Raw genomic sequence first — 15,184 nt, 5'->3', positions numbered from 1 at the left:
TACTTGAAGTAGTACTTTAAGTACAATGTGCTTTAAATACTTCCTAACACTGATCGTTGGAACCAAGTGGACCTAGATCTACAGTGTTTATTCCTTATAAACATAATACATGTGTAGAGTACATGAGGTTTCGGGTTTCGTATTTTCGATTGCATAACACTGGTGTCGGTGATCTTCCGACACAGTCACTTCCATATACCACCTGTGTTGTGTCAACGTAAACCGTGACGTTCCCGGCGCTTGGGACGAACACGACACACGTCGGTGAGCTAATGATGTGATGAAAACGAGCTTTGGGATTTGTGACAATCGATATCACTATACTTTCCCGCTATGTTTTAGTCACGTGACGACGTGGCTATGGAACTTGTGAAATCGAAACCATTTTCACCAACGACCGTGTTGCCGCTATTTTATTTTTCGGTATCTCACATTTTATCTAAAGAAGCCTATTTTGTTAAATATAAGTATTTAGGTTTAAAGTTTTAATTATTGAATGTGGTTTATAAGATTGTTTTGTTAAGCAAGTTGCAACGCTCAATAATGTGGTCTGGCCACTCTGGCCCCGAGGCTCGGCCTTTCTTCCAAAAACTTTCCGAAACCCCTGTTTCGTGTTCGAAACCTCTTTCGGAAAAAGTTTCGCCCCGTCACTAGTGGACACAGGCCGTCCCGACGGGGAAAGTCAATGGGTAAATGAGTCAATGGGGTGGAGATAAGTGGACAGACCTGGAGGCACAGCTCGAGAAAAAATGCCTGGAGGCTACTAGCGTTTGTGGTGCAAGAACGTTTCACGTATGCAACACAATTGCCCAGCAATTTGCCATACAATATTTTTTTTACAATTTTGAAACAGAAGCAAAGCAGCCCAAACGTTTCCGTCCTATCTAAAGTTGACAGAGTTGTTTTTTGTTTTTTTTTAATTGTGTGTGGGTGTGAGTTCTACGCGTGTCCTTGAAAAACAATCTCCTTTCGTGTAGAAGGAAGAGGATGAAATAAAATCATTAGTTGTGTTCGAGACGTCTGTTCCCTGTTTCTTTTTATGCCACCGTCAAAATTTCTTTTCCTCGTGCTGCTCTACTCACGGGTTAAATGCATAATGGCAATCTTATTTTGAAGCACGAAATGTGTGTTTTACGGAACACTCCAATATTAATATTTTGTAAGTCCGTCGGTCCCTCAGTACATTTCCCGCTAAATTTAGCGAGGAAATTAGTGACACCTTGCTTATACACTTTGGCGAAATTAATGGCACGTAACCTATCAGACAATTTAGCTTCCCCGCTAAATATAGCGGGGAATCTGAACTGGTGAATCGGTAAGTAGACGTCATGTGACACACCGTTTCCCTCCATCCATTCCTCTCTGTTCCCTTCTTTTTCCCCCTCTCCCAATCTCTTAGGGTGCCCTCTCCCACCACCACCTAAGCTCCGTCTCACTAAAATCGTGCAGTACAGTCAAAGCTACAGGGGAGAGAGCGTATGCCACCGTGTTCAAAAGGATTGAAAGAAAGAAAGGGAGAGAAGGGCCGGAATTCCTGTTTTGTTCAAGAAGACTTGAACAGGCCGGGATACACTCTGTCCCCAGTACCTCCGTGACGTCACAGCTGGAGGGTGACGTGAAACATCGCAAGTGGATTTACATTCGCAGCTACGAGTTTATATTTACCCAGTCATTGCCTACAATGATAGCTATACGTAGTAACTAAGCTATAAATGTGTGCGTATGCGAATTAAAGGGACATAAAGAAATTGTTGCGTAGCGTGAGAACAATACCTGCACAAAGATGCCTCGTGAAAGATGGATCTGCTTTTAAGCAAATTCCTTTAGTATTGTAAATATCGCTTGGAAATACTGAGGTTTTATAAACAATAATTATCATAAAATGGCATGACACCGATGAATGCGACATGGCAAAACAGTCCATATGTGGTGGATGCAGAACCAAATTACTCACGGAAAGTATTGCCTACAAAAAAAATACTGTACTTTTGAGCAATTACGCTTCCCTTTCCACATAAGACATAACAGTTACTTCATTGGAGGTAATATTAACGACGGCGATTGACAGTAGAAAAACATTATCTTAAGAGTATCTGCTTCAGTCTTCCATGTTTACTTTTAATTATTCAAAGTCAATTCAATTGATAAAAGTCGTTTCACTCCCGAAACGACTATTGTTCCAAACAATTGAAGCAATTTCTCCTGAAAATTGTTGCAAGTCTTTTTCCGGAAATTAGCGTGGGGTGGGTGTTTGCGCACGTTCTGTTGCCGCACTGTCACACAAACAAATTTACATGCAAAAAGAAAACAAAAGGAAGCTGGAGGTGCCGGGGTTCGAACCCGGGGCCTTTCACATGCGAAGCGAACGCTCTACCACTGAGCTACACCCCCGACGTGCAATTCCGCTGAGAAATGCGTTCATGCCGATAACGAATTTCATAAGTATAAAAGACGTTGACATTAGTAGTTCGCTTTGAATAAAATTAATAATAATAGTAGTAATACTGATAATAATGTTGATATTATTAATAATTTATTTCTGGGGTTTGAGGACAGCGGAAATATCATGCAGGTCCGTCAAAGCCATCAAGGGCTTATGGGACAGAATCTAAGTGCCTAAGTGGAAGTGGCACCGAGTAAAGTATTAGGAAAATTAAATGTCGCAGTAGCATCGAGTGAAGTATTAGAAAACAAAATTGCTTATACATCGCAGCGGTATCGAGGGAAGTATTAGAGAGAAAAAAATGCTTAGGCATAGCAGCGGCATCGGGTTAAGTATTATAAAAAGAAAAAGAAAAACTTCAGCGCCGCAATAACAGTAAGTACAAAAAAAAACAAAAAAAAGACGACAGCTTTGTCACAGTTTTGAAAAAAGGTTCGTCGGGACTGGGGGTTAGTCACGCGACAACAAAATGTCAAACGTTTTAAATACAAACAATATTAAAGATAATGATATCTAATAATTCTAAAGATATTATCAATTTATTCGTGAAAAGAGTGCACGTGTATACAGAAAAACGCAGGTTCCTCGAAGTTGCCGAAGTTGTGTGACTGAACTGAACCTACCGTGGCATCACGAGTGTCAATTCGCTTGTAATACGTGTTTAGCGAATCGGTGCCATGCTCCGTGACATTAGGTCCGACCTCATGGAGCCAATCAAACTGCATCAAAAGCAGTGTTGGGTAAATTGCATCTAAACGGTACTTGATTTAAGTAAAGTACAAGGTAAATAAAGGATAGGTACTTCAAGTAAAGTATAGTAAGTACACCGGGCGCAATGTACTTGAAGTAAAGCATACTATAAATGCAATGTACATTTAAAGTAAAGTTACCTTTTTATCACAAAGTTTCATGGTGCCCTTTTATTCCCTTATAATGTTTTTTTTTTTTTTTCGCTTGTTTTTGTTTTTTTGCTACACCTAAATGCATATAGGTGTAGTCGGGGCTGCATCAGTTATTTTCGGGAATGTTTGCGAATAAGTTGGACGAAGTCTAGTGGCACCAAAGTAGTTGTTTTACTCTCGCTGACGAACTATTCGCGACTCCAGCAAAGCGGACACCACAAAGCGGGAAAACCGGGAACCAGCCGGACCAGGTCGCTCCGCGCCTCTCCGCGTCTCTGCTGGCTTTTGCGGACATGCGTTGTCGGCGCGGTGGCGAACAGTGTAATTTGACGAAAGTCCGGAAATGTCTTAAGTTTGCCTGAGTGTTCATTAGTGTGGTGAAGGCTCAGTAGGTCCTTCCATCACGTGTTTGAAAGCCCGTTTACTTCACAACACACGGTCGTGTGCTTTTGATTTCTTGTATGGGGAGGAATCACGAAAAACGTTTCGATTTCTTTTCTGTCTCGAATCACATTCAAAGTGACGACTGCTCGGTAACTGATGAGTGGTTTCTTTATAAGAATGTAGAACAGCGGACTGAGGACGACAGACGAGGCATTTCACTGGAGGGAACACCAATGTTGCAGTCAAGTGAATGGGAACGTTCGATAGCTGCTTTTCTTGAGATTGGTTGTGTGTGGTTATCTTCAAGTTTGAGCCACCCACGCTGGTCGGTGCGTTCGCTATTCATCTTGCCTGGTTTTCGCCGAAAAAGTCTCTGAACCACACTGAAGGAGTCGGGCTGATTTCGCAATTACTTGATTCAGGAAAACCTGCTCGCTGCAAATGATGAATGAGGGAAATTATCTGTTTTCAAAAGGTGGGGGACGAGTCTCGCAACCTTAGAAGCTGTCACGACATTTTGATCCATCGCTCCTCCAATATTTATATTATACCCCCGTCGGAGCCAGCAGCAATATACGTCCACATTGCTCAGGTTGACCGGCCACAAAAAAATACTAAATTTCTCCGTTCAGGATTCGAAGCAAAGTTCAATGCAGAGAGGTTCTGTGTGAACCTCCGATGAAGACTCTCTTCAGTTTGTCTCCGTGCTGCCGGCTAGAACCATTTGGCTAAGTTTAAGTAGTATCTCTCCGTCTGTCAAATATACTTGTATCAGCTGCTTAGTGGGGCGCCGGCGGGTTAACATGGTCCTTGGCTCAAGAAGCGCTTGCTTAATTTTCGTAATTTTCCTGCAGCCTGTGTTGTTGAGAGAGCAGACGACTGGAGCTGTTTCTTAAACGCGGATACGCACAAAAGCTTGATTTCGCGGGCAGATAAGTCGCATGGTCGAGACATGCGAGTTAGCTGAAAATTACTTTTGGTGGAACAATTCTGTAGTCATCGCCGTTTTCCTTAGATGATCAAAACTGATTAGTATATTACCGTCTCTCCGGAGTCCATAGTTTCGGTTTTGAACGGAATCTCTGAAACGAAAGCTTGACATGAAAAGAACAAGAAAACACCGGGAAAACAAAACTATGCTTGGCAAGTTTATGTGCACCGGCTACACTTAACCGTCTAATTTCAAATACCTATAAAATTGGGCATTAAACAAAATAATATCAGTTAAATCGAACGCGCCACCTGTTCAGGCGGCCCGGCCGAGCTGACGCGACCTGGACTCAGCCGCCATGTTTGTTTGGTGGTGGCGCCCCCTATAGGTCGCTGAAGTCGCGAATTCAGGGCAATCAACTTATAAGGCACTTATTTGTTGACATTGCGTCATTTTGTGATTCAAACAGTTTGGCGCAAACACGGGAGAGCGTGGCATCGGGTGTCACCAGATCACTCTAACGACTCGGAGCTCAACTGCAGCGTTTCCGCAACGCTTCAGTTGAAGTTGCGCTCCAGGCCGTTAGAGTGCTCTGATAGCACACGATGGCACGCGCTCTCGTGTTCCCGTGAACTGTGATTAAGATATGTACATATGGTCAGAGAATGTACTTCAAGTAAAGTATTCTCAACCTACTTGAAGTAGTACTTTAAGAACAATGTACATTAAAGTAATTCCCAACACTGACCAAAAGCGTGTCTTCATGGCGCACGTCGTCTTCGCCTATTTGCTATGACCAGGTAACAAATCACGCACAGTGAATGCGGCCTCATCCTGCGCTTTTTACACACAATGAGTCCATCCGGGGCTGGATTTCGTGAAAAAGTGTGATGCTCGAGTGTGACGAAAAAGCGATACACGCGGGCCGATGCAACATCAAAACACTGCGTAACCCGTGGCAGGCAATGCATAAGTATTCGAAACATATAGACGGCATAATTAGTCATCACAATTCGTACATTATCATATCTAGGATCGCACAATCGAATCTAGAGAGGTTCACCAAGGAGCTCAGCGGTATGCGAACCCCGGATCATGGGTTCTGCAGTCCGACATTTTTGCTCAACGTAAGAAGTATAGGTGTGGTGGTGGTGGTGGTGGTGGTGGTCGTCATCGTCGTCGTTGTCATCATCGTCGTCGTCGTCGTCATCGTCGTTGTCGTTGTCGTCGTTGTTGTTGCGCTACAAGTGATGAACGAGAGCGCAAGCAACTTAGCCAAGTGTGAGTTGCTACTGACGGTCGCCTGCGGTAGCACGCGACTGACCACTGTGGGCGATACTCCCGTCCAGCCTACTTAATCCGTAGCCGACCGTCAGCGCCGTGTCATACTTACTCCACTAAGTCCTCATGGCTACAGGCGCTGGCGAGTAGGATGCATTGGATCGACGGCGGTCAGTCATACTCCGGAGTGCTTAGCCCAGAAGCGACCGTTGGCGGCAAGTCATACTTAGTCCAGCATATATAGTCCCTACTTACCAATTGTTCCCACTTACCAATTGTCAAATAACCACCTCAAAAAAAGTATAATCTTACAAATATTTAGGCGTTCATATTATCTCTGATCTGTCATGGAAGGCTCATACTGAATATCTAATTAACAGTAATCGCATGCTTGGATACCTGCGACATAACTTTCCCTTAGTTACATCATCGTTAAAATTATTGCTTTACAAAACATTACTGCGACCTAAGCTCGAATACGCATGTTCGGTCCGGGATCCTGGTGCAGAAATCCTCATTTCAGCACTCGAAGCCATCCAAAACCGTTAAGCACGATTTATACTATACAACTATCATCGCACATATAGTTTCTCGTCTGTACTTGTTTCATACAATATACTTCAACAATTCTATACTAAAAAGCCAACTCATCAATGGCCCCGTATCGTCTCGTTTCGACCATCACTGCAAAGTAGGCGTACCAACATGCAAGACTAATTCCTTTTACAGTTCCTTCATAACAAAACCTTCTGAATGAAACCGCCTTCCCCCGTGCATTGCGACCATTAATAATCTTGCAGTATTTAAGGAAACACTAACGAGTCATTATTTGTGTGTTTGAGCCGAATTGACCATCTTGTAACGTGTTAGATCCCGACTCCCACCCCCTTTGTTATACTTCGGCTCTGAGGCTGAGGGTATAATAAGTAAATAACAAATAAATCAATAATAACCGTCGGAGGGGAGTTATGCCTACAGTCGGTGATAAGTCAAGAACGAAGTGGAGCTCCTCCCACCCCTTTCCACTTTAGCAAAGCGAACGGTGGAGAGGAGGCCACCTCCTCTCCAGCGTCTTCTTTGCTAGAGTGGAACGAGGTGGGAGGAGCTTCAACTTCGTTCTTGACTTAACACCGACTGTGGTCCAGCACACTTAGTCCGCTGGCGATCGCCGGTGCGCGCAGCTGGTTCCTGATAAAGGCTAGCCCACATGGTGCGCTTTTCTCCGCGTCTGCGTCGCGTCTGCGCCTGCGCTTTGACGTCACTTCCGGCGCCGGGACGAAACGCAGCGTTTTTTGGCGCATTCCGGCGTATCTGGAGGAGCCAGATATTTTGCGTCCACGCGTCGCGTCTCGCGCTGCGTCCAGAAGGCAACAACCAATGAACCGCCGTGTTCACTAGTTGCAAGGAGCGTTTGAATTTTCTCCACTGTTTTCGCCACTGTAGGACTGTAGTTTTCGCCACGGACCTCGCAACAAAGGCGATAATAATAATAATAATAATACTTTTTATTTGCACATATTGCGATACCCACTCGGCAGCGTGCGAGGCTAGGCAAAAAGGTTGAGACCCTTACGCAGGTGGGCCTGCTAGCCCGCCGCCAAGTAGGGAAAGGGATACGGGAAAGGAAAATAAACAAAAACACTCAAAACAGAAAGATACACACAAAAACGGGTACCAGCCCTGTGCCATTCCAAGGCAGAGCGTACGCGCGCACGCACACACACACACCCGCGCGCGTGGAGTTTACAAAATTTGCACGCTCGCGGCCTTAAATAAAAACGGCTTTTAGGCCCCGCCAACGGTAGCAGCAGGGCGAACATGGGTAGTTACGTCCTTCCCCCCGCGGATATCAGTTTATCATACCTTTTACACAAGTCCAGGGAATCCTCTCTGCTCCGCGGGAGAGGCTACGCTCCTTCAGCGGAACAGAGAGGACCTAGCAAAGTACAAAAGCGTCCTGCACTCTGGCAGGCGAAATGTAAAGATTAGAGGGACACCGAGAGACAAAGGTACAACATTAATACTACCGGCAACACCGGCAACAACGCAACCTCTGCACCGGCCAGCGGCCAGCCGGCCAGCTGTGAATGTTTTGGCGCGGGCGATGGTGATGCCAATGGCGTATCGAAACGTGGATGAGGCGTCCGCACTAAAAAGGATGAAAATTAGTGAAATTGAGCTTCATTGCAATTGCTATAATAAAAATGCGTGCTTACTATTACTAAAATTAAATATTACGGCATGTAGCCATCATTTAACGCGCGGTTTCTATTTAAAGTTTGCTTATGTTTCTTAAGCGCGTCTGGCTACGTTGGACAGACGCTTCGGAAACGCAGACGCGAAGCGCTGCCGCGCTGCCCGGTTGGCCCGGTAGAGCTGCGTGTGGTTTGACTGGGAGCACGCGTCTGGCTTAGCGCGCGCGCCAAGCCGAGACGCGCGTCTAGACACACTGAAAAACGCGCCATGTGGGCTAGCCTTAAAGGGCTACTCCACCGATTTTTTCATTGTCTCCGATTTGCTTGAAATTTTGCTAAACTAACCAACAAACATCGCGAAAATAGTATCCCAAATATTAGGTCAAAATATTGTTTTTTCACGAAGTTATTGAATTTACAGTTTTGGTCCTCACCGTGTTTTTCAAGCTCGAAGTCTCTATTGGCAACAATGAAAAAGTGACGTCAGTGGAAGGCAGGAGTTCACTCTTTGGGCTGTAGATTTTGTTTTAAACTGATTCGAAGCAGTTTCATGGTGTCAAATGAATGCTTGGGAAGCTCGCTGCAGTACCCGCGCTCCAGCACGGAACAAATGATTGGCATATTCTATTTTTTGGCTGCTTGCTCGACTGGCAAGCCTGCCTGCCACTGACATCACGGCCCTCAAAAGCGCGCGTATATTTGAATGTTGGTTTTTGCATCATTTTCATTTGCCGATTTCGCAATAACTATTATGAATTTCTCGATTCTAAATAGCATACCGGAGAGAGTAAAGGCCGGGGAGTCAGAAAATATAGTTAGTTAAGGTAGCTCAAAAAATCGGTGGAGTACCCCTTTAACGCGAATCTCCCTACGTGCACTGACGACATCACGGGATGGATCATAACGCATCAAGGGATAGCGCTTCGGGCGTACGACGTCACAACTTCGAACAAAAGTCAATTGATAGCGTAAAGGGCGCGATAAACGTCCTCCCCTCGCGATTACTTCAGATACCACAAGGGGCTCCTTACAATCTAAGAGCGCTAAGAGCTCAATGCCCTACACATGCTCCCATCAAAGAAGCAGAACCCAGGGAAAACTTCTCATCAAAAAACATGCTCGTGACAACCACTCGACTCCTAAAGAAAGTTAAACTCGTCTCGTTCTATCTGATGAACCCGGACATATCACGAAGAGTGTCGTGTTGTGTGTGCAGCGCATCCAAAAACTCCCGGCAGCCGGCCCCAGGCATAGGAAGTCGCGACGAATGCAGAATACACACACACACACGATAATTATATGTTTCCCGGGTTTATCAGAATGATCGAGACAAGTTTCTCTTTTCTTTTTTTCTGTTCGCGATTGATTGAGCCGGTCATATATCAAACGGTGCACTTTTGGTGTTGATTGGCTTCATCGGATGCAGTCGTAATAGAGCATTGCAGGTTGAACTTTCCTCGAGACGTAATCATTGCTTTCAAGGAATTTTTTTTTTTTAATGTATACTAGGGGTAAATACGGGAAAACGTATAGGCCAACACGCTGTTTACAAACAAGCCCCCATGAGGTGTCAGCACTGCGCGTGCCCAGAAACCAAATTCGCTTCAGGTGGACCTTCTGCGCATGCGCCCTGCCGACAGCAGCGCCACCGCAGCGCGTGACGTCAACGCCGCATGTGCTTGTGATACCACACGTATCTGCTTTGTAAAGCGGTTTGCCAGTGACACTTTTTAGGCGGACAGGAATGACTCCCGAGTTCATAGTCTTCATACTCAGTGCCTCAAAATTCAGCCGCACGTCGCTGACACGAGAGAGAGAGAGAGGGAGAGAACAAATCAAGGTTGTGGAGAGTTTTCGATGAGACGAATATCACCTGGCAAGAGTGCCTCGTTGAACTTGAAGCAAAATAAGCACGTGCGTAAATCGTCTACAGTTGTGTTCGGAAAAACTCGGAAGGCTGAGCAAGAACCTTCAAATTATTAGGCGCGATTCTTTTATTTTGCTATGCACCCGAAACCGAAGCAAAGAAGTAGAGATCGAAATTACTATTTACAAATTACGAATCTAAAATTGTTTTGTGAGTGTGTCATCGATTAATTACGTCGCTTAACTTCCTTTACAAGATAGTTTTCGGGAAATTAAAGCGTGAACGAAAAACATTTTAAGTAAGTATATTTCTGGTAGACACTAATGCTCCTGCTAGCGGTTATAAATATATTAAAATATTGATTCTCCTTTTATTTATATTTTTTTTTTGTGAGCCCATTTTAGTATATATAATTCATTGCCCTTTCTTGTTGTTTTGTTTTGTTGGTTCTGGAATGGCACCAAAGCTGCCTCGACACGCCACAAAGTAGTTAGTCGTTATTTGTTTTGTGAAACAATCGCCGGCATTACATGCTACCGCGAGTCTCTAATAGTGATATGACCAATACATTTTATAACCGACTTGTCAGACAGGCGTTTCGTCTCTAGTTTGTGCATACATTATGTCTTTAATACCAGTTTTTGAGAATAAAATAAGGTCATATAAAAGCGTTTCAAGGGCTTAGGTGATAAAGTCTGGCTTCACCCGCAATGCAGAGCTGCTCCATCTTTAAAAGGGTGTTTAACTCCAACAAAGGAGAGAGGTGGGCTAGTGGTGGAAATGAAACACGGTATAGGTGTAACAACGCTAAGAAAAGAAACACACAACACAGAACGAGCTCTGACTCGCAACTAAATGTTTAATAGTGAAAAAAAAAAACAAAAAAACAGGAAAGTATAAAAAAAGGGAACACTCAACCGCACATGCGCCACCCAAACGGTCTTGTCACAGTGAGGCTTCTGCAATCGACGCATTAAAATTACATACGTTTGCTTTTGTATTGAATTAACATTAATGATAAATTTAGAAAATATGGAAATAAAATCTTTCCCAAAATTCGAAATAGCTGCGTAGAACTCCGGTAACGCTGCTCACAAGTCAAAACTTTCACAGATTTTTCTAAACTTGGTTCGAAAAATCGCCGAACCAGTCGAGCATTGACGGTTCCACAAAAGTTCGCGGCATGCACCCTAATGCTTCCGGCTTGTTCCTCTACAAGCCCCTCTCTATCGCCTTCGATTACCTCTTAAGTTTTGTTTTGTCCATTCCATAAAGTCGAATCCCGACAGCGAAAGCAAACCCCCCCCCCCCCCCCCCTTTTCCCTCCAAACTAAACCACCAAAAAGAAAAGAAGAAAATAATAGACCCACGAAAATGATGATGCTCTGCGCGCTCGCTGCGGGCTGCTTTGCTAGCGTGCCTAGATTTCAGAGTTTCCAACCACTCGGTCGGAGTCACGCGATAAAGCGTCTATCGTCTACAAGCGTCGCCACGCTTGTTTCAGCCTCTCGGCTTCTCCGCTCGCTAACCTCCTCGCCACCAGCCAACTGGCGCACACGCGTGGGCCAGCAACTCGCACGTAAGGTTCCCGCCAACACTCTCCTTCGTGTAAGCTGCCCCCTCTCTCAAATCCAGGCTCTCTACGACTAGCCGTTGACTTTGCCATCCTCATCTATCCGATCCTCGTTCTCCTCTTCGATCGCCCCTTGGACCACGGCTCGAGCAGTCCGAGTGAAAGCAACAATAAAACGATAAAGCAACGAACAAATGAAGGTTTCCCCCATCGATGATTCATCCCAGGCGCCGTGTTGTCGTCCTGCCCTTCCCTACTCTCATGACGAACCTGGTCCGATATCATCCTTGCTTTTCCCCAGATCGAATCCCCAAACCGACTCCTACCCTCGACGCTCGCAGATAAGTTACGTCTTGCTTTGTAGCGTAAATAATCGTTTGACCGCCCCCCCCTCCTACACGCACACACGCACGCACGCACGCACGCACGCACGCACGCACGCGCACACACACACACACACGCACACGCACATGCACACACACATTTTTTCCCCTCAAGTACTCAAAAACGTTATCTCCCGACCGATATCGTAGAGTGGTGTAATCAACGCACCTTTTATCACGTACGGAATTTCATCTTAATATATAAGTGTGTCTGTTTTCATTTCCTTTTGGGGATATATTTATCCCAGCATCTACCGATGAAGCACCTTGCCCGCGCCTTTCGATCAATCAAAATCGGCTTTTTGCCGTCCTCGAGCAATAAATAAATTTGAAGGGATGAAAATGGTGCGATCGATAAAAGGTGTTCCTCCGACTACAGCTGTCCACATAGGCGGCTCTTTTCTTTTTTTCTTTCTTTCTTTCTTTTCTTTTTTTGTTATTATGTTTTAAATCTTCTTTCCGTGTTATTTAATGTGTCACTGAATCGGCGAGGCATCTGAAAAATACAAGAAAAACGATAACATAAAGTGACGACGAGTGTTCGCCTTCACCAACTATATATAAGTCGATAAGACTTTTCATGAGGTATGAAATGATTGGTGAGTTGCCGTTAGACTTTCCAAAGACGTAAATATATCAAGACGTCGTGAACTCTAAAGAGAGGAAACAAGAAAAGGGGGCAGCGAGAACTTAATCAGGAAGAACTGCCAGTGCTCGAAGCGACTTTTACCTCGAGACCGATGTTCGCACCGATAACAAAAACTTCTCGAACCACTTGCCTCTCCCGACCAACAGATCAGAGAGAAGGTTTGCTTTGTGTCACCGAACCTCCGGCTCGGTTCCACGACAGCTTCGCCGAACGTATTCAATTCGGTTGATGTTAGTAGTCAGAAACCATGTCTCCCTCGCTACTAATTTTTCAAGGAGACAAAGCTGGGTCGTGCATCTGTTTCCTGGAAACATCAAAGGCAAAAGTGATTCAAACAAAACTTGCAACCAGAAAAAAAAAAAAAGTATAAAAGACGCTTTTCTATTCGCTGAAACGTTCCCTACTCTGTCCAGTCGAATGCCTCAAGAATCCGTAGTAGGCTCTGTTCAGATAAGATCATGCATGCGAGCCCGGATATATTTGTTTGTTTTTGTTTTTGTTAATTGTTTTTATACGTTACGCCTCAAACATGTGTTGGAAACGTAATCAAAAAGACTTTGCAAAAAACATAATATTTAAATAAAAAAAATAACAAAAAAAAATGTTTGAGTGTGCCAGAACGGCATATTCGATTTTTGAAGTTTTCGTTTATGTCATGTTTGGTGACACCTACTACGCAAACTACAAATGTGAGAAATCTAAAATATTTTTAACTTATAAAAGATTATAGGAACTGTTCATTTAAGTACGTACAGCATTGTGGAGATCATATATCTTGCGCCAAAAATGCGCAAACATGGCTCCTTTGACGTCTTGTCACTACATTTCTGAGCCGTTATCTAAACAAAATTGAACAGCCACAACATTAAAATTTATGTCATATATTCTTATTAAAACGTTCTTTTAAACAATATATAAATCACTGCTTTATCTTAAAATTTTAGTTTTTAAGATAAAGCAACGCAATTAAAAAAACATTTGATTTTTTTTTTAATTTATAGTGATAGTTCTTTACCATACTCTGTGTTTATTCATAATTTGTTTTTGTGATTTTTATACTTAAAATAAAATAAATAAAAACATGTTGCATAATTTTGTTTCCTTCAAAGTTGCAACGTTCAAGGTGTACCTTCAGCGCTGGCGTTTTTGCCCAATGCCAAAGACGAGATGAGCTTTTCATTCCGTGTATTTTATGAGACTAGACCTATTTCTTTTTGCGCTGTATTCGGGTACTCGGCTTAAGTTCAAATATTCGACTAATTCATACAACACCCGCGTTGCTCATCCTCTGCATTTATTTTAACCTGTAAGTCTGTTTTGCCCGTTAAAGTTAGAAGTTCTTGGAGCCTTACCCGAATGTTTTCCACTTGTTATATCTACTACTATCTTTTTTCTTTTTTTTTTTTTTTACATAGAGTACTAGAAAAGTGAGAACAATGGCGCATATTATATGCAAATATTTATATCTATATTCGCGATAAAGTAGTAATGTTTGAGCTATCAAGCTTGTTAAACTGCTATTCATGACGGTTGTAGGTCCGGCTGGCCAAGGTAAACCTTTGACTTCACTGGCAGTCTTCCACTAAAACGTCCGTTAAGATTTAAAGAAAATAAAATGTGATTATTTATCCGAGTAAAATTTTAAAACAAAAAAATTAAACTGGAAGAAAAAAGAAATAAGTAAATACATCGAGTTTATTTTTTGCCAAAACTTCAAAGTTTACCGGAGTTTATTTTTGTTTCAATTCCAAATTTTCCTAAATTCAGAGTTCAATCCCGAAAGAGTTGAATCCCGACGCGTTGACAGGAGGGTGTCTATTGAAGTCCGTTCTTGGCGAATTCCTCTAGGCAGTCACATGTATTGCAACAATTCTAACGAGTGCGAAAAAATGCAACTCCGAATGTGGCAAATAAGGAATGCACGAACTGACGCTCTCTCAAGGGCTTCAGTTCGTGCATTCGAAGCCTTGTCGAGTGAGCCCAGCTCCGCCTCTCTGACTGTCTTGGTTTAGCTATGTGGCAGCGAGCTCTTCTTGAAACAGCAGACAAAACTAGGCCTGAATTTATCCCGGCATCCTTATTAGCCTCCGGGAGGGGGCTTATAAGGCTTCAGCCCCCCCCCCCCCCCCCCCCCCGAAATCCCGTCGACCCTATAATATACACATGCATTTTGACCCCCCCCCCCCCCCCCCCCCCTCCCCCCGGCCCGAAAAAAGTTTCTGGCTATGCCACTGGTTAGCGCGTTCTACCGATGCGGGAGCTGTTTCCTTGCCTTGCATCGTTCGATGTGACAGATCAGAAAGCAAAGCAAAGCCACTAAGCCTAGAGACCCACGCGACCACCCATGAAACCAATTTTAGAGTCGCGAGGTTTGAAGAGCTTTCGTTGTAAACCTGTCTCCACGTGCACGCAGTTTGCAGAGGGACGTGCTGTCCCTTTGACTCGCTGGCTGCATCGGTACGAAGCAACACGTTTGTCCGTTTGTCAATATACTGTCGTCCCCAGAAGCCAACGCCGACGTCACTAAAGCGAAATGCCGCGAGCCCCAAAAGCGACGCGCACAATTCTACGGCACC

At 44.0% G+C, this 15,184-nt stretch overlaps 1 non-coding gene across 1 annotated transcript; it reads right to left on the bottom strand.

Moving 5' to 3' along the window:
- Nucleotides 1-2,319: 2,319 nt before the first annotated feature.
- Trnaa-cgc lies at nucleotides 2,320-2,391 on the bottom strand. The gene has a single exon. It is a non-coding gene; the product is annotated as a tRNA-Ala (tRNA).
- Nucleotides 2,392-15,184: the final 12,793 nt, after the last annotated feature.

The sequence above is a fragment of the Ixodes scapularis genome, unplaced genomic scaffold (genome assembly GCF_016920785.2).
Source record: "Ixodes scapularis isolate PalLabHiFi unplaced genomic scaffold, ASM1692078v2 ptg004722l_1__unscaffolded, whole genome shotgun sequence".
NCBI lineage: Eukaryota > Metazoa > Arthropoda > Arachnida > Ixodida > Ixodidae > Ixodes > Ixodes scapularis.
This window is presented reverse-complemented; position numbering and strand designations above follow the sequence as displayed.